This window comes from Nuphar pumila, chromosome 5, assembly GCF_984573655.1.
Source record: "Nuphar pumila chromosome 5, dmNupPumi1.hap1.1, whole genome shotgun sequence".
NCBI lineage: Eukaryota > Viridiplantae > Streptophyta > Magnoliopsida > Nymphaeales > Nymphaeaceae > Nuphar > Nuphar pumila.
The window spans coordinates 63,295,935-63,322,730 of record NC_143253.1 but is presented as its reverse complement, the minus strand read 5'-3'; positions in this window follow the sequence as shown (position 1 = coordinate 63,322,730).

Sequence of the window (26,796 nt, the reverse complement as noted above, 5' to 3'; positions counted from 1 at the left end):
TTAAAAATTTTGAAATCAAGAGTTCTGGACCTCGAAATGACATGCTGTGCAGTGCAGTGATGTGAGATGCTCATGCAATGATATGCAATGTCATGTCTTATGCAATAGAATCTTGAACCAAGACTTGGAGATTCCTGTCTTCTGTCAGGAGTAAAATTTTGAACATCTGAGCTAAAAATAGAGAAATTTTGAGAGTTCCAGATGAAATTTGGACTTTTGCATGGTCCGAGCTCAGAAAATGACCATTTTGCCCTCCGGCGATTTCAAAGGCTGAATGATGATGTTTGGTGAAAATGTCGGGGAGGTGAGTGAAAATTTGGGGTGTTTACACCTTCCGGTGTATTAGATAAGGTGGTTGCTTAGAGTAGAATTTAAACTAATAGAGAATGTCCAGGCCTTTGGGGTTTGACTTCAGTTCACTAGAGGTCGGACTCACTTGTGGCTCCTGCATGGTAGATCGATCCTAATTGCTTTCACACGGATTGATATAGCACATGTTATGTCATCACATATCAAATCATATGAGTTTAACAGTTCAATGATTGATTGTAGGACATTCATGGCAAACGAGACATATGAGATGCTGAAGACAGATGATTGCATGAGAGCAGCTAGGTTAATAGCTGGTATAACACATCAAGGGCATATACAATATACTGTGAGTTCAATATTGAAAATGAATGGGTTAGGACAATGCACGTATCATGCTAAACATAAATCTAGGCTAAGAATAACATGCTAATGGGCAAGGCACGACGTACTTAAGGGAAAACAACTTATTAATATGAACTAATTAATGAATTATACTGCTAAATGGCAGGAAAGAAAAGGAGTCTGGGAAAATCATTCCTGCAAATGGTAGATTTACTTATAAGAGAGCCTTTTATCAAGGCAAACCCTCTCTAGGGAAAATTCAAAGGGCAATAAATTTCTTAGTAAGATCCAAATTAAGAAATCCAGAAATTGATCTTCGAACCATCAGTATGCACAGAGAAACAATAATAATGCTTTTAAAGTAAACTATATGCTCAATAATTACCTAAACAGATTTCAGTAAATACAGAAGGATCGAGGATATTCGTCACTCCCCCTTTTTTTTTTTTGATCTTTGATTAGATAGAGATACCCAACGTCCCTGTATATGGCTTCCACATACAACAAATATCTTTCCCCCCCTTTTTTTATTAGATTCTCCTCTGGAGACCATAGCAAGCATTAGTGTTAGTACCAAAGAGATAATAGCAGATCATTTTCTGCAGGATGACTTCACCAACAAAAGCCAACCGACATGAACAACAATGGATCTATGTATTGACTTCAGCATAGGGCGGTTGAAAGATTACCAGAACCATGGATCATCAATCCAAAAAAAAGAAAAAAAATCACATTTATAGTAACCATACGTCACCCCTTTTTTTTTTTATCCAAGTTTGATATACAACACAAAACCCATGTGGTTGAATATACAGGTAGAAATATGCAAAAAAAAAAAATGTATACATGATTGAGACAAAATGTAAAGGTCACGAAAGGATAAAATTTATCAATCCAATAATAAATCCAAAATGAAGAAGTAAAAAAAAAGCACCTATGAAAGGAGAATCAAAACATTATAATCTAGGAACATCTCAGTGTAGGAGCAAAGGCCATTGAAACCATGCCGATAATCATATATTGATCTGGAACAATAGCGATAACTAACAGATTTTTTTTTTTATACAATGCAGATGTTTTGACAAAGTATTAGCTAAAACGTAAGCCAGATGCGAAGAATCATGTTGCAACACCCAAAACCGACTACAACTAAGTAAAGAAAGGATGACATTTAACGCTGAAGCAATAGTAAATATGAAACAAAAAAAATTGGATGTCGGCTAGATTATTATAGGGGATCACAACCGTAATAGAAATCTAAATGCAATAGCCGATGTTAGCAGATAATCAAATTCCCTAGAATAGAGATAATGACATCACCATAAAACTAAAAAAAAAAAAATGAAACGAAAGCCAAATTCGAGAATCGGTAGAAGAATAGGATGAAATATGGATGGACGCATAAGATGATCGAGTTCTTGATCATAAGCAAAAAAAAACCCGAATGAAACTGCAGATTAACGAAAGTAACCTAAACACAAAAGATTGTTGGAATGTAATCATTCCATTCTTTTTTTTTTGCTGTAGCACAAGGATTGGTTAACGTTGCTCTCGTAACATCAACATCACCAAATGTGAGTTAATGGGGGCAAAACGGAAAGAAAGGAAAACAATAGGAAACTTAGAGAAAATAGCAGAGGAGGAGGGGTACTTACAAACGTGTCACAGAGGTCCTAAATGGAGGAGTCAAGTTCTTTCCTTCTACTGTGGAGGCCTTTGTGGCTAGGCTTCGATTGAGAAGGAGGAAGCGTCGTATAAAGCTATAAGGTGATGCTTCTTCACCACTCAAGGAGAGAAAAATCAAGAAAATGAGAAAGAAGATGGAAGAAGAAGAGAAGAAGGAAAAGGGGAAGTAGATGCGTGAATCAGGAAGGGTGAAGCGTGGATCGTGTTTTAGAGAGAGAAGGCTATGGAGGGGTGAAAAACGGATGGCTTTTTGGGTTCTTCTGAGTGCCCTTTTAAGGAGGATGAAGAAGATTCGTGAAGAGGAGGTTAGAGATGAACGAAGGAAAAAGAAAAGGAGGGCGATGGAGGATGAGTATGAAGAGAAGGTTTTGGTGGGTAGTTTGTGAAGGGAAGCCGATAGGGGAAATTGGCGAGAGTAAAAGAGGGGGGCGATTAGGGTTTATTTGTGAAAATTTTTTGGTTTATTCCAAAAAGAGGCTCCCTTAACAAAGATTTTCATAAAAATGGTTTAAAAATGATTTTTTAAGCAAAATCGGCTTTAAAAAGTTTAAACTCATTCATTTTTCTTGAAATTTTCCATTTTTTTGGTTTTTGTTTTATTTTTCATTTTTTTTTGTATTTTTATAATAAAATTCTAAAGTTTGCGAGAAACCAAAGATTAAAACTATTTTTTGGTGTTTTTGTAAAAATATTTACAAAAGAGAATTTTTCTGAGAATTTTAAAGCCAATTTGAGAAAATTTCTTCAGAAATGGGTTTTTTTATCCGGATTTTGAGGAAATATGGATTTAAAGTGCTGGATTCGGATCCGGAGTTGATTTTGAATATATCAATATGAATTTTAATTCAGAGAATCTGAAGAAATGACTTGATTTTCTCAAAAAACAGGGTTAGGGGCAAAAGGGTCATTTTTACAAAACTTTGAAAATTTTGGGGTGTTCACATCAGGTTTAACCCTTAACCTGACCGGGAATGAAATACCTTATCAGAATGAGGCTCAGGTTTAACCCTTAACCTGACCGAGAATGAAAATAATGGGATTCTCGAAAGAAGAATCCATGATGGAACCTTCGAACTTCCGCACAATGAATCCGATAGGGGTTTTGCAAAAGGATGAAATTGGGGTCCCTAAATCTTGAAAAGGGGTTTGATTTTGTGTGCCTTATTGCTGAGACTAAATAACTTTTGAAATTGATGACCTTTTGCGAGAAAATGATTTGTGGCTTAACCTCAAGCCAAAATTGAACTGTCTATGGTGGGACAGTGGGGACACAGAGAAATATGCAAATCTGAGAGCCCATGCGCTCAAATTATACCAAAGAAGGGAAGGAATCTTGAAAACTCCCGTTTTCAAGTCCTAAAAAGGATAACAACTGATGTCAGGGTGCGCCAAAGATGATCCTCAAGCTCTCGCTTCACGCCAGGATAGCTAGAAAATATTGTCAAAATGTTGAAAATTATTACTGATTCAAAATAATTGAAAGTGATGCACATTGTTTTGAAAATATTCCCTCTTTTCTACCTGAAGTATTACCTCCGACCGAGCTTAACTCCGTAGAATCAAGATTCGAATTCAAATTGCTTGCAATTGACTTTCTTTCAAGAAAGCTATCAATTTCCTTGATATGAACATAAAAGAGAATATTCTTGATATTGTGAAATCAATTGGTGAAAAAATATTGATAATAGAATTTCACAAAATTTAAAGAAAATTCTTGACAGATTTGGCAGTCTGATATCCTGGGATTCTTTTCTTATGATGATCTTTCTGCCCACTTTTTTTTTATTGGCAGAATTAGGGCTCTCTTGGGTTTTTTGGGGATTACATCATCCTTCATTTTGGAGATGTTCTGATTTTTCTTTCTCTTTTTTTGGAAGGGTACGTCACAAACTTCTTCATCTCAGAGATGCTCCGATCCTTCTTTTCTCTCAGGGATTATATTGATGGTATTGGCTCTTTGGTTGGAAATCTCTTGACGATAACAGAAATTAAATATCCTTTAGGGTTTGTTGGGAGGCTCATTGCAGTCGCCTTCATCTTGACGGTGATCTGAACTTTCCCTGGAAGGATCCGTCACAAACTCCTTCATCTTGGAGATGATCCAAATCTTCTTTGGCCCTGGGGATCTAACTCGCATAATTCGTCTTCATCTTGACGACAATTGAGAGATCCCTTTTGCAGATATTTAATTGCAACTTTAGGTGATTGATGAGATATGACAATTGAATGGATTTTTCTGTATCACCCAGGATATTTCGACTGTTTTATTTTTCAAGAATGATCTTTAAAAATGTACCGATCACTTATGGCTTTGCAACAATATTGAATTTCCTTTGTTGGCCATATCGAGGATTTATTCTTCATCCTTTTGGTTGGCCAATAGAAAGATTTTGAATTTTGAACCCTTTTTCACGAAAGCTTTGACCTTTCAGAAGTAATATTGATGGTATTCTGAGGTAATGTTTTTGTGCAATACAGATTTTTGAAATCAACAAATATTTAATGACAAATTGGCAAAATTTTCTTGAAATCCTTTGTGGAAGCGAGCATTTGAAGCACGACTCAACACATCCATGACAAAAAATTTCTTCTCCTTTCCCCAAAGAAGAAGTTTCAGAAATGGGAAATAGAAATTACTCCTCTGTTCCCTGAAGAGGAGGTGTTTGCAAAACGAACTTTCGAAGAGAAATTAAGTTTTCATCAAAACTTCCTAACATTAGGCTTCTCTTATGAAAAGGGGGCCGATAATGGTGAGGTCGGTGAATTGGTCAGGAAGGAACGAGTCCATCACACTCTCCCCGAAAAAAGGGTCCTTCATGATGAGATGGCCTAACATGAAATTGTGGTCATAAGGAAAGTGAACTTCCGTCGAAGCTCTCATTGAACTAAGAGTTCCTTGTATGAAATTGGAATTTTGTTTTGCAAACGGTGCACAAAGACACGAGTCCCTTCAAACTCTCCCTAAAAAGGGGCTAAGTGAACAAAGGATAGCATTCGAAAAGAACGAGCTCCCTTGAACTCTCCCTATAAAAAGGGTCTCTCGCATGAGGAAATGACTGAAATTGGTATTGAGTGACCAAAAGGTCAAAATTGGAATTTGATTGACCTGAAGGTCAAAATTGGAAATCAGACATTGGGTGACCCGGAAGTCGAAATTGGGAGATTGAATTTAAAAGAATGACTAATGCGCATACAGGAACTGGTAAAATAACCAATGCAAGGTTAGATTTTGTAAAAGGACCAATTTAAGGATTGGATTTGGGAAGGACCAGTGCTAAACCGGATTTGTAAGGAACAATTCGAAGATTGGTTTTTGGGAAGGACCAGTGCTAAATCGAGTTTGGAAGGACCAATTCGAAGATTGGTTTTTGATAAGGACCGATGCTAAATCGGGTTTTGGAAGGATCAATTTGAAGATTGGTTTTTGGGAAGGAACAGTGCTAAACCGGGTTTGGAAGGACCAATTCGAAGATTGGTTTTTGGGAAGGACTGATGCTAAATCGGGTTTTGGAAGGACCAATTCGAAGATTGGTTTTTGGGAAGGACCAGTGCTAAACCGGGTTTGGAAGAACAAATTCAAAAATTAGTTTTTGGGAAGGAGCGATGCTAAATCGGGTTTTGGAAGGACCAATTCGAAGATTGGTTTTTGGGAAGGACGAGTGCTAAACCGGGTTTTGGAAGGACCAATTCGAAGATTGGACTTTGGGAAGGATCGATGCTAAATCGGGTTTTGGAAGGACCAATTCGAAGATTGGTTTTTGGGAAGGACCGATGATAAATCGGGTTTTGGAAGGACCAGGTGCTAAACTGGGTTTAGAAGAACCAGTACTAAGTTGGGTTTAGAAGGACCAGGTGTTAAACTGGGTTTAGAAGGACCTTTGGCTCACAAAGGGGTTTAACCTATGAGCCGTATTGGTTTGACAAGCGTTTAACCTACAAATCACATTGGTTCCGCAGGGGTTTGACCTACGAACTATCAATTCCATCGGGATTTAACCTAAGGATCACATCGGTTCTGCAAGAGTTCGACCTACAAACTATCAACTCCATAGGGATTTAACCTAAGAATCACAGTTTAAGAAGGAAGGGTTCAACTTATGGGTTTTGAATGAACCAGTTGCTAAACTGGTTTTTGAGGGAAGATTCGAATCAGAATTCAAATCTTCAAGGAAAAACTAAATGAATTGGGTTTTGAAAGAAAATTCGAGTCGGAACTTGGATCTTCTAGACCAATTACTAAATTGTAGAAAAGTTTGAGTAGGATCTCAAACCTTTAAAGGAAAGCTAAACAAATCGGATTTGGAAGAAAATTCAAGTCAGAACTCCATTTTTTCTAGATCGATTCTGACATTTGAATTGGATTTGGAAGAAAATTCGAGTCAAAACTCTAATTTTCTATACCAATTCTAGATATTTGAATTGGACTTGGAAGAAAATTTGAGTCAGATCTCTAATTTTTGTAGACCAATTCAAAAGGAAAAGAAAACTCAGGTCGAAACTCGAATTTTCAAAGGAAAACTAGATCCATTGTAGAAAGAAAACTAGATCCATTGTGGAAGGAAAAGAAATCCGAGTCGGAACTCGAATCCTGAAGGAAAAGTAGATCAATTTGGAAGGAAAAAAAATTCGAGTCGAAACTCAAATTCTGAAGAAAAAATAGATCAATTTGGAAGGAAAAGAAACCCGAGTCGGAACTCGAATCCTGAAGAAAAATTAGACCAATTAGAAGGAAAGGAAATTCGAGTTGGAACTCGAATTCCGAAGGAAAACTAGATCGGTTAGAAGGAAAGGAAATTCGAGTCAGAACTCGAATCCCGAAGGAAAACTAGACAAAAAGAAGGAAAGGAGATTCGAGTCGGAACTCGAATTCCTAAGGAAAACTACACCATTGTGGACACTGAATTTTAAAGTGTACCAATGTGAATATCGGATTTTGAAAATGAACCAGTACAAGCATTATGTTTTGAAAAATTGCCAGTACGAATACTAAGTTTTGGAAAATTACCAGCACGAACACCGGGTTTTTGAAATTTGACCAGCACGAACATTAAATTTTTGAAAAATTACCAACACGAACACTGGGTTTTGGAAATTTACCAGCATGAACACTGGTTTTTTGAAATTTTACCAGCACAAACACTGGGTTTTGAAGAATTACCAGCATGAACACTGGGTTTTTGAAATTTTACCAGCACGAACACTGGATTTTTGAAAAATTACCTGCACGAACACTGGGTTTGGGAAATTTACCAGCACAAACACTAGGTTTTGAAGAATTACCAGCACAAACACTGGGTTTGGGAAATTTACCAGCACAAACACTAGTTTTTTGAAATTTTACCAGCACAAACACTGGGTTTTGAATAATTACCAGCACAAACACTGGGTTTTTGAAATTTTACCAGCACGAACACTGGATTTTTGAAAAATTACCAGCATGAACACTGGGTTTTGGAAATTTACTAGCACGAACACTGGATTTTGAAGAATTACTAATTGAATTTGATAGAAGATTTTCAGTCTTCACCCTCACGATGACTTGGACAACTGTCGGGGTCTCAGGATTTATCCCTTATTCTGAATGGGGCAATTCAGGTTTATCCCTTAACCTGAAGGGGAAATGAATTTGATGTAAATGAATGTAAATGAATGCATGCAAATGCAAATGAATGCAAATGTATGCAAAATAATGTAAATGAATACACATGTGTGCAAAATGAGAGATTTGTTTGATCCTGCCTGCATACAGGATGTTTTGAAGACAATTTTCAAAATAATGCTCCAGTGTAACTGGGAAAGAAGAATTTGACCATTATTGAAGAAAATATATTGAGGAATTACAAAGGATGGAATAAATGTTTTAAGTATAGAAAATTTTCAAATGTTGAGCATTGATGGGGTCTGATAATTCTACACCATCGGCATTTATGAGTAGATATGAATTGCGGGGTAATGCTTCCTCGACAACATAGGGCCTCTCCCAATTCGGCGACCATTTGCCACCTGGGCGGTGCTTGAGATAAGCCATGGATCTGAGAACTAGATCATTGACTCAAAATTTCCTTTCAATGACAAATTTTGCATATTTTCTGGCTACCCTCTACTGATATGATTGAGCGTGCTCTGCTGCTCTAAGCCTCCTTTCATCGAGCAAATCAAGTTATACTAGTCGCTGTTGCTGATACTGATCAAGAGGTAATTCTAGAAGTGATGCAAATTTCAGAGCAGGTTTTTTTGAACATGTAGAGGCAATACTACTTCAGTTCCATAGACAAGTTCTGACAAAGTAACATTAGTTGGAGTTCGAATGGTGGTTTCGTATGCTCACAATGCATCATGGATCTTCTCATGACAATCACGGCCTGTTTCCAGAGTTCGCTCCAGGATTCGAATCAGAATCTTATTGGTGGCCTCTGCTTGACCATTCCCTTAAGGATAATAAGGAGCAGAGAAATGATGATGGATTCTGAACTTTGAACAGAAAGTTCTCATCCTCTCATTCTTGAAATGATTGCCATTGTCTAACACAATATCATGCGGTATACCAAAGCGACACAGGATATTCTTATGGATGAATAAGACCACATGTCAACCTTCTACAGTGTGTAGAGTGACTGCCTCTACCCATTTAGTAAAATATTCTGTTGCGGCAAGAAAATATTTGTGGCCATTTGAAGCAGAAGGAGTAATGGAGGCTACAACATCAAAAGCCCACATAGAAAATGGCCATGGCGAGACGACATATTGCAAATATGTTGTTGGCGCATGAATGGAAGGTGCATGCATCTGACATTGAACACACTTCTTCACAAAACGACAGCAATCTTGTTGCACAGTTTTCCAGTAATATCCTGCCCGGAGGATTTGCTTGCTAAGAGTTTGGTAGCCGACGTGACCACCGCAAATGCCTTAGTGTACCTCCCGCACGACTTCTTTGGCTTTATCTTCGTCTAGGCATCTGAAATATTTAGAACTGAATCAACGATGATAGAGGACATCGACAAGAATAAAATATTGGGCATACACACGCCAAATCGCTCGTTACTCTTACCAGTGATATTCTAAGAGAAGGAGACAAATGTCTTCTCCTTGATGTGAGCCTTTATGAGACTGTCTTCAGCTTGCTCAGACATCATCATTTTCTTGAACATCTGATATGCAGCAGGATCAATGTCATCCCTATCATTCGGACTCTGTCTTCCAACAGTTCTTGGAGAATTCATCTCTTTTTACTTGATGCTTTAAAAATCCCTAGTGCACTTGATATAGTAGCATCTTCTTATCTGATCTGGACCACTTGGGAATACTGATATTCTCTGCAGAATGTGATGGATGATTAAATTTTGATGATGAAGATTCAGGATAGAAATGAATATAGGAAAAATATTTGATGAGAATTTGGTAGATAATTAGAAGAACATCCCATTACTAGTGATTGGGTCACCGCTGGAGTCATGACAATTGTGTGGCCATTCTTTGTGAGGAGAATGAACAACTGCAAATATGCCTTGTCACCTAGGCGAGGTCGTAAAATCATGAAAATTAAAGGATTTTTTTATTGAAAGAAAAATTTGATTACATCAATTGTAGACTTGAGAAAGAGGGGGCATATATACAGTATGCCACCACTCTTAATGATCAGCAGAGACACAAGGACTGGGAAAAAGAGTGAGAATAATGAAAGAATCCTAGCCATATCTGGCAGAATGGTATGTTCCGGATCACTGCGCTGATGCAAGGTTGAACTCTGGCATAACTTCTGATAGTAGCCGAGCTTCTACACACTTCTGTCTCTGAGAAAATTGCCTAACACATCGCTCTGGATAGTAGTAGGTACCAGAAAATGGGCCAAGTAGCTTGAACTGCTTGCCTGTGATCATCGCAAAACTTTTTCCTATTCTCTTGTGGTTTCTCTCTCTTCCTTCTCTTTTCCTTTTCTAACCTCTATTCTCCTCCTTTCTGAAGGGAGGAAAATAAAAGGAAGAAAAGAAAGAGAGAAGAGGAAAAGAAAGAGAGAAAGAGAGAAAGAGAGAAAGAGAGAAGAGGAACTATTTTGCGCGGTCTCACTTGACCTTAATTTGAAAAAAAATATTTAGAAATTTAACTCGCCTCCGTTTTGAAAATGTTTGCGGGAAAATGGAGAGACGGGATTCGCTCGTCGGTACGAGGTTCGACCGTTCCTGGCGCCTTTACCAGGGGTAATCAAACCAAGGATCGAATCTATGCCTTTTGCTTTGCCTAAATATTATCTAAGGATTTATTCTAAATCTAGATGCACAAAGAATCATGCTTGTATAATGTAAGGATGTATGCTCTTTTTGAAAGATGTTTTGAAGATTTCCAAGTATTCTGAGATGAACTTGGTAATGGAGTGAAGAAATGTTTGAATCTTAACTTTAGAACTTGAGATAGATCAAAGAAGTTCTAAATCTTTGAAGTAAATCAGAGTTGGAAGAATAAACCTTGACTTTGAGAGAAAAAGATTTGAAGATAAGAGATAAGGAAATGAGGCTTCAAAGTCAGAAATGGACTTTTGAAGTTTGAACTTGGATTTTGAAATGAATACTTGAAATGAAATTTGAACTTGAATTTTGAACTTTGGAATGGATCTGAGAAATCCAAATGGTATAGAAATGAATTTAAGAAATCCAAATATGATCTGTAAGTGGATTTAGATTTGAAATCTGAAAGTGAAATGGAATTGGTTTTGAAAGTTTGAAAATAGAATTTAATTTGAAATTGGGAATTTAAATCTGAAGTCTGGATCTTAAGATGGATTTGGATCTGAAATTTGAGATCCAAAGTAGAATTGGATTCTAGATCCTAGAATGGATTTGGATATGAAGTTTGAGATCCAAAGTAGAAGTTGAATTCTGGATCCTAAAATGGATTTGGATCTGAAGTCTGAGATCCAAGATGAGATTGGATTCTGGATCCCAAAATAGAATTGGATCTGAAGTCTGAGATCCAACAGTGGAATTGGATTCTGGATCCTAAAATGGAATTGGATCTGAAGTCTGAGATCCAAAGTAGAATTAGATTCTGGATCCTAGAATGGAGTGGATCTGAATTTGGATTTGGAATTTCCAAAATTGATTTGAGAATTGAATTTTGAGTATACAAAATGAATTTCAAAGTCAAATTGGACTTTGAATTTGAAGCTTGAATCTGGAATTTAGAAGATGAATCAAGAATTTCCAAGTTTAATTTGAACTTGGAAAATGAATTTTAGAAATTGAATCTTTGAATATACAAATGAATTTCAAAGTCAAATTAGACCTTAAATTTGAAGTTTAGAAGATGAATCAAGAATCTCAAAGTTAAATTGAACTTGGAGATTGGATTAGAGTTTTGAATGAATTTGGAATTTCAAAGTCAAATTTGATTTTTGAAATCTGATTTGAATCTGAATATAAAATGAATTTGAAATCTCAAAGTTAAATTGAACTTTGAGATTGAACATAGAATTTTGAAAAATGAAACGATGAATCGGATTTGATAAGGATTGAAGATAGATTGAGGAAGATATTTACATTTACTTGGAGTTTTTGAAAAATGAATTTTTGAAAGTATGATGTAATTCTATCCTAAATGATGAATGAATTTGAAGAATTTGAAATTGGATTTTGAAAAGCTATTCCGTTCTTTAAATGAATTAAAACAAGATTGAAGATATAATACATCCTTGACTATGGTCATTGAATGTATTATATAATAATCTATATTTAAATTCAAGAGAAGAATAAAATACATTTGGTGCTTTTATAGAATTTAAAATGAAATTAACTCTCAATATACCCTGACTATGGCCATTGGTATATATTTTGAGTCAATTTTAAGTTAAATTCTAATAAAAGGAGAAAATATTTAAGGAAATATGATGAATTTTGAAAATGGATCCAGTGTGGATCCAGTGTTATTTTGTAAAAGATAAAAATCCTAAGTTTTGTCCACACCCTGACTATGGCCATTGATGTGGATCATCAACTTAGGATTGATTTACCTCTTACGAAGTGGTGCACGTGCCATTCGTGTTTCACCAATGTGAGATTTTGAGAAATAAAGACAAAAGCATGAAAACAAGTAATTCATGGTATTTTACAATGTTCATTCATTCTATCTAACACAAATAATGTAAATTCTCATTAAGATCTAATTATTACATTTATTTGAACTAAATCTGAAAATGTCAAGGCTTCCTAAATCAAAGAAGAAAGACAACAAACAACTATAAAAGAGATTGTGAATATCGAATGATAAAATGTTCATGCATATGTCTCAAATGTAATACATCATGCTGATGGGAAATCATATATCTGAGTGCATAAGGGATACTTTAAACTAAGCAGGAAATGAATGCTGGAATGCATGCTTAATATCCTAATTTAATAAGAGAATAGATATTATACGAATGTATATGCACATTAAACTAAAGAAAACCTAACTAAGAAGGCATAAACAATGATATTATGTGAAATGTTGGATCAAGACTATACCCTTTGCAGCAAATCAAAGGCTGACTCTTGAATTAACATACCGACTACCTCCTATTTCATACAAACAGATGGATCCCAGTTTCATGGCAAAACTTTCACTAACCTTGTAGCTAGATGATAATTCAGGTGGAAGTGTAGAGATGAACTGAGAGGCTATGTTATTGACACAGGAAATTATAGCAGCAGTTGGGTTCTTGTACCACAGCAATGCTTATTACTGCTGTAAGCACAATGAAGGTGCATTGCACTGTAAGGTGCTTAGGTGATGCAATGAGTGGGGTGCAATATGCAGAGAAGTGGCCCTGGTAAATGCATGGATACAAGGTGATAAGGTGTGACAAAATGAAGCACAATGTATGGTGTCATAAGGACTGGTGCTGTTGATATATTGTGGGAGGTAAAGGTGCTGGCGCAGCGAGATGCTGCTGTGGCTTATGCTGATGCAGAGTGGCAGCATGCAAATAGTGGAGTGCAGTTAACAAGGAATATCATGAGGGCTAATTCGGCAACCACGGGATGCCATGGTTCCACAGGCATATGTTGCGATGGACATGCAGTAAAGATGTGAGTGTAACTATGTGGATATGAAGTGAGAGACTGCCTTATTGTGAAATGGTGACAGGTAAGGGTGGCTTGCAACCTTGCTATTTTGAGACAACCATGTGCGACTGGTAGCTGTGAAGAACTGTGAAGACCTCAGCAAATGGAGGTTGCTATAAGGTCTTGCTATTGTCAAAAATACTAAGGTGAGATTACAGCAAACACAATCGTAACCTAAGAAGGTTATAGCAGCTTGTTAAACATGAATAAAATTAATAATTTCCCCTTGATAGCATATGAATGAACAAACAATCTTACAGAACTCAAATTCTGATTCTAGAGTGAAAATATATATATATTTTTTTAATTTTCCCAACATACCTGGTAACTGCTCGTATCTATGCTAATTTCCATGCTAACTAGTCATACTACCTATGCATGCGGGTTTTTGTGAAATTCTTCTCAAAGGAAAAAAAAAAGAAAAGAAAAGGTAACATGATGAAGCCTATCTGCAAAACTTAGAAGAAAAGGGATGCCTGAACATCAACATACAAGTACCATACCTTGGATTTTTATTGCAGAAATCAGATATGGTTATTTTCGGTGGTAGCTGCTGATGATGGCCACGTACGCTCCTGTAAAAAGAAAAAAAAATTTATCAGGTCTAGGTCTTGAAAGCTATAGGCATCGATCCGATCACAGGACCCTTGCTGGGTCCCTACAACTGGAATATCTTCTGCCCTTGATTAAAACTGGAATATGGTTCTTGTATTAAAACTCTCAGAATGCCGCCAGTTATCCATTCATCGATCCATGATATTGGTAACCTTCAATAATTGCTGGAAAGTCGCAACAACAAATAGGCCGAGTTTATTCAGATGATGTCAAGCACTCCACTTGTTATATCCCAATCATTGAAACTATCGAACATACCGAAGAGAGAAAGAAATCTGAAGACATACAGACACCATGGAGTATTACAGTGGGTATTGTAAAACACAGAGACATTGCTGAACTTTCAAGTTTTTTTTTATTTGCCAGGCACGCACTTCGAGCATATTGGATGACGACCATACAACTTCATTGACGTCAGGATCTTATGACATAGCTGCCCCTATTGATCTCTAAATTCATTTTCCACATGGTTAATTCTATATCTTCACTTCCTGTTTTTACATGTAAGTGATGATTTTCTCTTAGTAACCATCATGCAGAAGGGAATGGATGCCATTGGAGACTTGTCAAGAAAGTAAAATCCATTGATGGGTACCTCACAAGATAAAAATTACAGAAAGGAAGTAATAAGATTACACTAACTCAACTGTTTCAGTCAACTGAACTTAAGCAAATAAAAAAAAAACTAGAAAGAAAATGGAATCTGCTGATAGGTTAATAACCGAAGATAGAATCATCACCTTAAAAGCTCGCATGATATAATTCTCATAGGAATCCTTATGGCTGAACAGTATATGTAAATTGAAAAGCTAGAAGTGTAGTGATGATTCAACCCATTTGAACGATATTTAAACTAAAATTTAGATAATAAAATGGCTGAAGATAAAGGCTGACGGGTGGCAGGATGGAAGAGCTGAAACAAATCGTGCTTAAAAAAAAAGAAACATAAAAAAAAAACAATATAAAGAATGTATGTAAAAAAAAACAAAAAAAAGAAAATAATACTGATTGAAGGCTATCAGACACGATGTAAGCCTACCAACGTATTTAAAATACACTAATTCAAAACAATATTAAAATATCCTGATTTTTGCTATGTCATAGTGGACCTAAATAGGAGAAGATCATGACCATTGATAAGTCCTGATTTCGAATTTTCCATTATTGAATTTGCCAACGAGGTAGGTGTATATTAACATAATCGGATTGACCTCCACTGCTCGACATATCCCAAACCGACCTCTGCTACTTTCATGCTTTCACGATAGAGTGAGACAGTGAAAGCCCATATGTGAAGCATGAGGATCACACGATATAGTTAAGCATCATAAGATCCAGCGCTATTCAGGAATGAACTTACCGATGTATAGACCCCCATCATCATTGATCCATTAACTTCTGAAGAAGACCTTAGTGCAGCCTTATCAAGGTAACAAAATGGCTTAAAACTACTTTTGATAACATTGAATCGTTCCCCAGGGACGAATCATCAACAGAACCGCAAGGAGGAATGCAGGAAACATATGGAAGGACTGGACCCTCGAAGAGCATCGACTTCCAGGTAATAAAAGCAGAAGCATAAATGAAGAAATCTATAGTAAGTCGAGAAACAGAGGAGGTGAAATAATGGGACGAAATACTCAGAGCAGCCAAAATGCAGAAAACAAACACCATCCTACGTTGCCAGCGTTAACATCAAATGCTAGAGAGTAATGAACAATAGTAAAAAAAAAAAAATGAAACAAGGGATTAAATATCATGATAACAGTAAAAAAAAAAAAAGATAAAAGAAGAAGATGGAAGGTGTTGGAACGTGAGCATTCCATTTGCTATAGCATTAGGTGGATCGATCCTGCTATACGCAGGTCGATCTCACCATTGATGCATAAAATAGAAGGAAAAGAGATGAAGATAAGCTAGAATCGAAACAAAGGCAAAGTATACAATGATGTCTAAAAAAAAATCAAAAGATAGAAAGAGGATTATTACCTCATTTTTTTTTGTTTTTTTTTAGGGGTATTCGACCTTCTTTGGAGTGGTTGCGAAGGAAATCAACTCGAAGGACCCTTCTCCAGCTCCTTTTTTTTTTGTTTGCAGAGGGATGCTTTAGAGCGAATGGCACAAGTGGAGGGGTTTCTTCCTCGATCCCCCAAAGAATGGCTTCAGGGAAAATGGTAAAAGGATAGGAGAGATGGGGAGTCGATCAATGATGATCAGAGTAAAAACCAAAAGATCCCCCCAATGCATGGAATGGCCTCCTTTTTAAAGGCGAAAGAGAAAGCTCCAGAAGGGCTTTCGTTAGAGATGAAGGGTCCGGAGGGAAGGGAAGGCCTGTGAGGCCGTTGGTCATCGACGGTGTTGGGGCCATCTCTATGGAGCTTGCGGTGAGGGGAGTGCGGCTGAAGGGTCAGAGATGGGAAGATCGCACATGGGGGGAGTGGAAGCTTCGTGAAGGAGAGGGGCGATCAAGATTTCTGTTGCTGATGGGCGGCGATGGAGAGGGGGTTCGAAGATGGGTGGTTTTGAAGAGGAGACTGGTGAGGAGGAGAAGACAGTTGAGGATTTCAGCCAGAGAGAGATAAGGGAAAACCCTTTTGGCCTCCGACCCCTTGCGAGAAAAACCCTAAAAAGCAATTTTGCAAACTCCCTCCATTTCGTTTTCAAGATTTTATAAAAAGGAAGTTTTTAATAAAATTTTGCTAAAAAGTGCTTCCTTATAAAACTTGATTTTTTTTTTATTTTTTTTCTTTTTTCTATTTTCTATTTTCTATTTTCTTATTATTATTTTTTTTCTGATTTTTTGGTCATTTTTGGAAATAAGAGTCTAAAACCTAAGCAGTAGGAGAGATGAAACTAATAATTTTTTTTTTGCATTTTTTAATAAAAAATTACAAAAGAGAAGTTTTTGAAAGTTTGGGTTTGATTTCTTCAGAAGATAGGTTCGGACCCAAGTTTTTAAGAAAATATTCGAGTTTTAAACCTCGAATTGAGGGAAATAACATAATGGGTCCGAACGGATACCGGACGAAGTGTCTGAGCTTTTCAAAAGTTATTTTGGTAATTTTTTTAGAAATTGATTTAAAATTTGGACAACGAAGCTCAGATTTGGATCTTTTATCTGGATCCGGATCCAAAATTGAGTCAGATGTATAAAATAAATTTAATTTCAAAAAGATTTGAGAAATAAAATGGGATTTAGATTTAAAAGTGACTCAATTACCCAGAAAATGGGGTCAAAGGGCAAAAAGGGAATATTTACAACATTTTAAAAAATTTGGGGTGTTCACAGATGCCCCTCTTTGCGACTAAGCCGCTTGGAAGCCGAGCTTAGTGGCAAAGAAACACTCCAAATTTTGAAAAATGCCCGGTCAGCATATCTGAACTGGGTGTGGAAGGATTTATTTTGAAAACATGGCTTTTCAGGCTTAAAACCTCATCCTGAATGACCTTGGGGAGACAAAATCCTTGACAATGATATGACTGACTAATAGAAATGAGGAAATCGTGATGGGACTTTGGGCAGGGATCCCAAGATGGTGAAAGATCAGAATTTTGATCAAGTCTCATGGGTGAGACAAGATCTGCTTTTGGAATGACTCAGGTTTAGCCCTTAACCCGGATGAGACGAAGATATATTTCAAAATAACCTGAATGAGGAAAGGGATATATGATGACCTTGATGGGACATTTTGAGAGAAATGCCTCGTGAGATGAAATTTTAAGCATGATCCTTTCCTGGAGGAATGTATAGAGAGTATGGATTTCCTTGTAGGAAAAAACCATGATGGGACGGGAGGATTACCTCGTTGAAACAAGACTCAGGTTTAACCCAAACCTGAAAAAGGAAAAATACCTTGAGGCACGAGATTCAGGCTTAAAACTTATCCTGAAAGGGACGACCATACAAAATCCTCGAATGAGGAAGCTGTGATGGGACAACAAATGCATCGCAAAAGCGAGATTCAGGTTTTAACCCTTGTCCTGAGTGGGGGAGAATCGCACGAAGTTCTCAAATGAAGTAACCGTGGAAGGACTAGAAAGGATATTTAGTCGAAAATGAGACTCAGGTTTAACCCTAACTTGAATGGAAAGATACCTCGTGGAACGAGGCTCAGGCTTAACCCTTAACCTGAAAGGGGCAACCATACGGAATCCTTGGATGAAGAAACCATGATGGGACCTTCGGAATTTGGACAAACAAATCCAGAAGGGGTTTGCGAAAGGAGGAAGGAAAAGGGGTTCCCTAAAACTTTGAAAAAGGGATGAACTTGGACGTCTCATTGTTGAGACTGAAATAGCTTTTGAATTTAATGACCTCTCGCAGAAAGTACAGGTTTTGACCCTTAACCTGAGTGGGAACAACCATACGAATTTCTCGAAACCGTGATGGGACAGGAGAGATACTTCAACTGAATGGGGTAACTCTTCTGGAAGATATAAACAACGCTAGGTTGTACCAAAACGGATATTGAATATTTATTTCATTCTTAGAATATCTAAAAAATTTTGTCAATAAGATAAATTTATAGTTGACTTCAACGCTTAAAAATGTGTACACGTGCGCAAAGATATTCCTTCTTTTACCTAGGGTATTCCCTCCAACGAGGTTAACTCCTTGGTTTTAAGAGTCAAATTCAAAATTTTAAAGCTGATGATTTTTTTTTTCAAGGAAGCTATCCATTTCCTTGATATAAGAAGAGGAAAAATATTCTCCATTTCATAAAAGCAAGTAGTGAAAAGACATTGATAACAGAATTTTGCATGAGAAAAGATGACTTCTGGCAATTTTGGCAGTTTGATATCTGAGTGTTTTCTCATGCTAATCTTTTTGCACTCTCTTTGAGTCATTGAACTTTTTCGGGCTTTTTACATCATCCTTCATTTTGGAGATGTCCTGACTTTTCTCTCTTTTTCAGGGAAGGGTATGTCACAAACTCCTTCATCTCGAAGATGCTTCGATCCTTCTTTTTCTCAGGGATTATATATGATGGTATTGGCTCAAAAGGTCTTTAGATGATAGCAGAAATCAAATATCATTTAGGGTTTGTCAGTAGGTCCATCACATCCGCCTTCATCTCGACGGTGATCCAAACTTTCCCTGGAAGGACCCGTCACAAACTCCGTCATCTTGGAGATGTTTCAAATCTTCTTTGGCCCCGGGGGTCTACTTGCTTAATTCGCCTTCATCTTGACGACAATTGAGAGATCCCTTTTGCAAATATTTGATTGCAGTTTTAAAATGAGAGGATATGGATTAAGTGAATTCTTTTATAGCTCAGGATATTTCCACTGTCTAATTGCCAGAAAATAATCTTTAAACATGCGTCATAGCCATGATCAATATCAATTCGTTTCTGGCTTTTCAATATCATTGAATATTTATTTCACTAATCATACTAAGGATATTTCTTTCATCCTTTTGGTTGATCAACAGGAAAAAAAGATTTGAATTTTACCTCTTTTTCGCAAAAAGTTTCACCTTTTTTGGAAAGGATACTAGAGGTAATTAGAGGTGATTCTTCTGTGCAGTAAGATTTATTGGAATCAACAAATATTTTTATCAAATTGGCAAAGTTTTTTAGGATTCTTTGTGAAATAATCACTCAATATAGATTTTGATGTGACCTTTAGTTGCAATCTATGATTTTGGACATTCTGACCAGTAAAACTGGAACCTTTCATTTAATGACCAGTAAAAACTGGGACCTTTCATTTAACGACCAGCGAAGGAGCTGGAACATTTCATTTAGCGACCAACGAAGTAGTTGGGACATTTCATTTAACGACCAGCGAAGTAGCTGGGACATTTTATTTAACGACCAGCGAAGTAGCTGGGACATTTCATTTAACGACCAGCGAAGTAGCTGGGACATTTCATTTAATCATTTAACGACCAGCGAAGTAGCTGGGACATTTCATTTAACGACCAGCAAAGTAGCTGGGACATTTCATTTAACGACCAACGAAGTAGTTGGAACATTTTATTTAACGACCAATGAAGTAGTTGGGACATTTCATTTAATCATTTAACGACCAACAAAGTAGCTGGGACATTTCATTTAACGACCAGCGAAGTAGCTGGGACATTTCATTTAACGACCAACGAAGTAGTTGGAACATTTTATTTAACGACCAACGAAGTAGTTGGGACATTTCATTTAATCATTTAACGACCAGCGAAGTAGTTGGGACTTTTCATTTAATCATTTAACGACCAGCGAAGTAGCTGAGACTTTTCATTTAATCATTTAACGACCAGCGAAGTAGCTGGGACATTTCATTTAATCATTGAACGACCAGCGAAGTAGCTGGGACTTTTCATTTAACGACCTTTGATTTAATGATTTGATCTAAGATTGAGACTTTCTGAGGAACAAACAACACGAGGACATGACTGAACTTGATCTTTAGATTTGAAAATTTAGTAAAATAACTAGTCCGAACACTAGGTTTTCCAACTGAGAGTCGGGAAGGAGATTGGCCTATTTAAGATATTTAGAGATCGAAGCAAGAAGAATGGCCGGGGTTTCAGGATTATCCTTTATATAGACATTTGATGAGAATTTAGGAAGGAATGATTCAGGTCTACTCCTTGACCTGAAAGGGAAAAGAATATACATTTGATGAGAATTTAGGAAAAGAATGATTCAGGTTTATCCCTTAACCTGAAGGGAAAATAGAAGATTTTATGAAGAGATAACATGAGACTTGAATTTAGAAGGGATATGACAAGATTTAGAATTTATGATCTATGATTTAGATGGACCAAGTATGTGACGGAGGATATAAAAAGAATAAACTTTGAGAAAACAAAAGGATATAGAACTTTGAAAAAAATGTAGAACATTTGAGGAAAATTTGATTTTATTTTTGTAAAAAGAATTCTCACAAGTAGCATGGTTGCCCCGATGAGTGATCTCAGGATTATCCCTTATCCTGAATGGGGAAAAGAATAGAATTTAAAGAGATTTAATGAAGGGAAATTGATATAAATCTAGAAAATCAACAAAGATTGACAAAACTTGTATTTACAAAAGAATCCTCATAGGTAGCGTTGTGGCTCCTACGAGGGGTTTCAGGATTATCCCTTATCCTGAATGGGAAACACCTCGGACAACGAGGGTCAGGTTTATCCCTTAACCTGAGGGGGAACACACCTCGGACAACGAGGGGTCCGGTTTATCCCTTAACCTGAAAGGGTACACCTCGGACAACGAGGGTCAGGTTTATCCCTTAACCTGAAAGGGGCCACAAAGAATATTTAGAAAATACCTCATGGGAAAGAGGCATCAGGTTTATCCCTTAACCTGAAAGGGTAATCCTCGGACAACGAGGGTCAGGTTTATCCCTTAACCTGAAAGGGTTCTCCTCGGATAACGAGGGTCAGGTTTATCCCTTAACCTGAAAGGGGCCACAAAGAATATTTAGAAAATACCTCATGGGAAAGAGGCATCAGGTTTATCCCTTAACCTGAAAGGGTACTCCTCGGACAACGAGGGTCAGGTTTATCCCTTAACCTGAAAGGGTTAAAGAATTGATAAAATTTTTAATAGAATTGCGGAAATATTGATAAACTTGATAAAATTGATGTAAACTTGATAAAAATATGAATAAAATGAATGAAACTGATAAAGATATCAAAATTAACTGAAGATTTACAAGATTTGAGAAAAAGGAGTTTTTTTGATCCTACTTGCATATGGGATCTTTGAAAGGAAAATGTTTATTTAAAAGATAAGTGAGAAATCATTTTGGGGGAAGAAAATCCACCACAAGAAAATAATCAGCGCGAGATCTGATCCTTTAAATCAAACATGAGAGATCATCATGAGGGTCAAATTTTGAAGGCAATGGTTTGAAAAACCTATTTTTTGAAGAAGAAGATCAACACTAGATCTGATTTTTAAGAATGACAATTCGAGATTGATAATAAGATCAATACAAGGGTTGATCTTTGAAGGTAATGCGTAAAAACCAATCTTGGAAGGTAAGACCAACACAGGGTCGATCTTTGAATATAATGATTTAAAACCCATTTTTGGAAGATAAGACCAATGCAATGATTGATCTTTGAATATGATGATTTATAACCCATTTTGGAAGATAAGATCAACACAAGGGTTGATCTTTAAATGTGACGGTTTTGAAAAACCACTTTTGGGAAATATGATCAACACAAGATTTGAGACCTATTTTTGGAGGATAAGACCAACACAAGAGTTGATCCTTAAATGCAATGGTTCAAAAAAAAAATCTATTTTGGAAAACATGATCAACACAAGGGTTGATTTGCCAATGCAATGGTTCGAAAACCTATTTTTGAAGATATGATCAACACGAGGGTTGATTTTTGACAAAGGTTGGACCAAAGAATATTCGAACTCATTATTCTCCTTTGTTGAGCCTCAGGGTCTGTCAATTGCTCAAATTTGATATTTTGCTCTCCAAATTCCAATTTAAATCTTCAAATCAGGCAATTCTCCAATTTCGACCTCTGGGTCACCCAATTTCCAATTCTCAATCTCAATTTCCAATTTTCAATTTTCGACCTTCGGGTCAAACAATTTCCAAATTTCGACCTTTAGGTCAATCAATTCTCAATTTCGACCTTCGGGTCACACAATTTCGACCTTTCGGTCAACCAATTCTCAATTTTGACCTTTTTGGTCAAATCAATTCTCAATTTCGACCGTCAGGTCATCCAAATTTGTGACCTTCGGGTCATTCAATTTCCAGCAACCAATTTTCCAATTTCCAATTTCGACCTTTGGGTCAATCAATATCAATATCCAATTTCAATCATTTTCTCTTGCGAGAAACCCTTTTAGGGAGAGTTCGAGGGAGCTCGTTCTTTTTGCATGCTATCCAATTCGTTCACTTAGCCCCTTTTTAGGGAGAGTTTGAAGGGACTCGCGTCTTTGTGAACCGTTTGCAAAAAAATTTCCAATTTTACACGAGGAACCCTTTTTAAGGGAGAGGCTCAACGGAGACTCATTTTTCTTGTGACCCCCCAATTTCATACTAGGCCATCTTCGTCATGAAGGAGCCCCCCTTGCAGGGAGAGTGTGATGGACTCGTTTCTTTCATGACCCAATTTTCAGACCTCACTATTATCGGCCCCCTTTCCATAAGAGAAGCCTAATATTAGGGAGCTTTGACGAAAGCTCAATTTCTCTTCGAAAGTTCGTTTTGCAAACACCTCCTCTTCAGGGAAGAGAGGAGTATTTCCCAATTCCCATTCACGTAAGGGCTAAGCCTGAGTCTCTCTTTTTGGGGAAAAAGAGAGGAGAATTTTCGTCACGGATGTGTTGAGCCGGATTTCAAATACTCACTTTCACTAGGGATTTCAAGAAAATTTTGTCAAATTGTCAATCAAATTATTTGTTGATTTCAGAATATTTATTGCACTAATCTCTATCTCAATTTACCTTCAGCATCACTTCCAAAAGAGTGAAGCTTTTGCGAAAAGAGATTCAAAACTCAAATTCTTTCTATTGGCCAACCAAAAGGATGAAGGATAAATCCTCAATATGGCCAGAAAAGAAGATTCAATGTTATTGAAAAGCCATAGATGATCGATATTGATCGCAGTCAATGGCGCATCTTTAAAGGCTATTCTTGTAAGGACGAGGCAGTGGAAATATCATGAGTGCTAGAAAAGAGAGAATTCACCCAAACCCTGTCTCCTCAAAATCACCTAAGCTGCAATTAAATATCCGCAAAAGGGATCTCTCACCTGTCGTCAAGATGAAGGCGAATTAGGCGAGTAGACCCCCGGGGCCAAAGAAGATTCGAAACATCTCCAAGATGACGGAGTTTGTGACGGATCCTTCCAGGGAAGGTCCAAAGCACTGTCAAGATGAAGGCAGATGCGATGAACCCCTCGACAATCCCTAAAAGGTATTTAATTTCAGCTAAAGATCTTCCAGCCAATGAGCCAATATCATCAAAATAACCCATAAACTAATATCATTAAAGGAGGATCGAAACATCTCCAAGTTGAAGGAGTTTATGACGTACCTTTTCCCAAAAGAGAGAAAGAGAGGAAAAAAAAAGAGAGAAAAAGTCAAAACATCTCCAAAATGAAGGAGAATGCAGCCAAAACACAAGAGAGCCAAAAGAGTGCAGAAAGATTATTATGAGAGAAGCCCTCAGGATATCAAACTGCCAGATTTATCAAGAATCCTCTTTAAATTTGTGAAATTCTATTATCAATACTCTTTCATCAACTGCTTTCATAATATCAAATTCTCTTTCCTATTCATATCAAGGAAATTGATAACTTCCTTAAAGAAGGTCAATCGCAAGTAATTTGGATTTCCAATCTCGATTCTACGAAGTGAACCTTGTTTGGAGGTAATACATTTGGTAAAAGAGAAAGAATATCTTTGCAGCAATGTGCAACATTTTCAAAAATCAACAGAATTCTCAATATTTTAACAATATTTCCTAGCTATCCTGACGTGAAGTGAGAGCTTGATATCCGTTTTTGATCCATCCTGACACCAATTTTAAATCCCTCTTAAAGACTTGATTCCTTCCCTTCTTTGAGAGCATGAACTCTCAAAATTGCACACTTCCCTGTGTCCCTACTGTCCCACCATAGACAGTCCCATTTCGGTTCGAGGTCGAACCACCAATCATTTTCTCGCAAGAGGCAATTTCAAAAGCTGATTTTAGTCTCAGCAATGAGACGCCCAAAATCAATCCCTTTTCAAGCTTTAGGGACCCCATTTTCCTTCCTTTTGCAAAAACCCTGTCGGATTTATTGTGCAAAATCCGAAGGTTCCATCATGGTCTCTTCCTTCGAGGATTCCATTTCATTTTCCACCCGATCAGGATAAGGGTATAAACCTGAGCCTCAATCAAAAGAGGTATTTCATTTTCCACCCGATCAGGATAAGGGTATAAACCTGAGCCTCAATCAAAGAGGTATTTCATTTTCCGCCCGATCACGATAAGGGTACAAACCTGAGCCTCAATCAAAGAGGTATTTCATTTTCCGCCTGATCAGGATAAGGGTATAAACCTGAGCCTCAATCAAAGAGGTATTTCATCTTCCGCCCAATCAGGTTAAGGGTACAAACCTGAGTCTCATTTCGATGAGATATTCCATTCCCCAATCAGGTCAAGGGTCAAAACCTGAGCTTCGTTCCATGCGAGGTATTTCTGTCCAATCCAGGTTAAGGGCAAAAACCTGAACTTCGCTCTCATAGAGCAAATCTTTCCTCTTTATTCTTCGCTTCATATCTACCATCTTTCTCGGGCTAATTTCTTCACACCCAGTCAGATCCTTCTAACTGGGGCATTTTTTTTATGTATAGCCCAAATTTGGTGTGTTTTTCTTTGCCACTAAGCTCAGCCATGAGCCGACTTAGCAACAAAGAGGGGCATCTGTAAACACCCCAAATTTTCACTCACCTCCCCGACATTTTCACCAAACATCATCATTAAGCCTTCGAAATCGCCGGAGGGCAAAATGGTCATTTTCTGAGCCCGGACCTTGCAAAAGTCCAAATTTCATCTACAACTCTCAAAATTTCTCTATTTTAGCTCAAATGTTCAAAATTTTATTCCTGACAAGAGACAGGCATCTCCAAGTCTTGGTTCAAGATTATATTGCATAAGACATGACATTGCATATCATTGCATGAGCATTTCAAATCACTGCACTGCACAGCATGTCATTTCGAGGTCCAGAACTCTTGATTTCAAAATTTTCAATTCAGATTAGAATTTCAACTCTTTTCAAAATTGATTTCAAAACCCTGGGTCTTCAAAATTATCAATTCTTCCCATTTTACCCCCAGGACTCTGAATTTCAAAATATTTTCTCAGGAAAACGATCTGGATAGTTTTCAATATGGATTTCAGCCACTTCACCTCAGATTTTTCCCTTTTGACAATTTCAAAATGTCTTCCTTTTACAAAATTGCCCTACAAAGGCCAACTCTTTCCAAAAATTCCTGTTTTACCAATTAGTCCAGATTTTATGAAAATTCCAAAAAGAAGTTGTTGTTTTATCCTTATTTCAGTAAAGAAGCAATGTGGGACCCACACTGAGGTGGTGTCACACAAGCTTTTTCTTTGAAAATTTGAATTTTGAAAAACCCAAAAATATAGGAGCCTTGTCCCCTGGATTGGTGCCACTTGTCATTTCTCTCTCCTCCCATCTCCATGCCAAGTGTCAGTGTGGGGCTACCTTAAGAAGCCGCCACATGTCATCCCATGTATCTGCCATGTGTCAGTATCCTATCATGCGCCATGTGTCATTTCAAAGAACACCAGGAGATGCCAAGTGTCATAGGTTGTCCTGTCTAGAAAAAGTGGAGCTTGTCTCCTCTGAGGTGGCGTCACTTGAAGTGTGTCTCCTGCAGGGGACACGTGTCAACCTCTCCCTCCTTCTAGAAAAGTAGCCTAACACATGTCTCTCCCTACTTTTCTCAGAAAAGTAGGAGACACGTGTCACTCCTAAAATCCTCCAGAAAAGGTAGGTTTGTCTCCTCTGAGGTGGTGCCATTTGGAGTGTGTCTCCTGCAGAGGACACATGTCCATCTCTCATTTCCTCAGAAAAAGTAGATGCCATGTGTCATTTCCTGCTCTCTTCAGAAAAACTAGAATTCAAACATTCAAATCTCCTCATAGGTGGCGCAGATCCTGAACTCCTACCTTTTCCATGTTATCTGAGATGGCGCCACATGGCTTGGCCCTCCTTCTCTACCCTCTGCCACGTGTCATTCTCTGC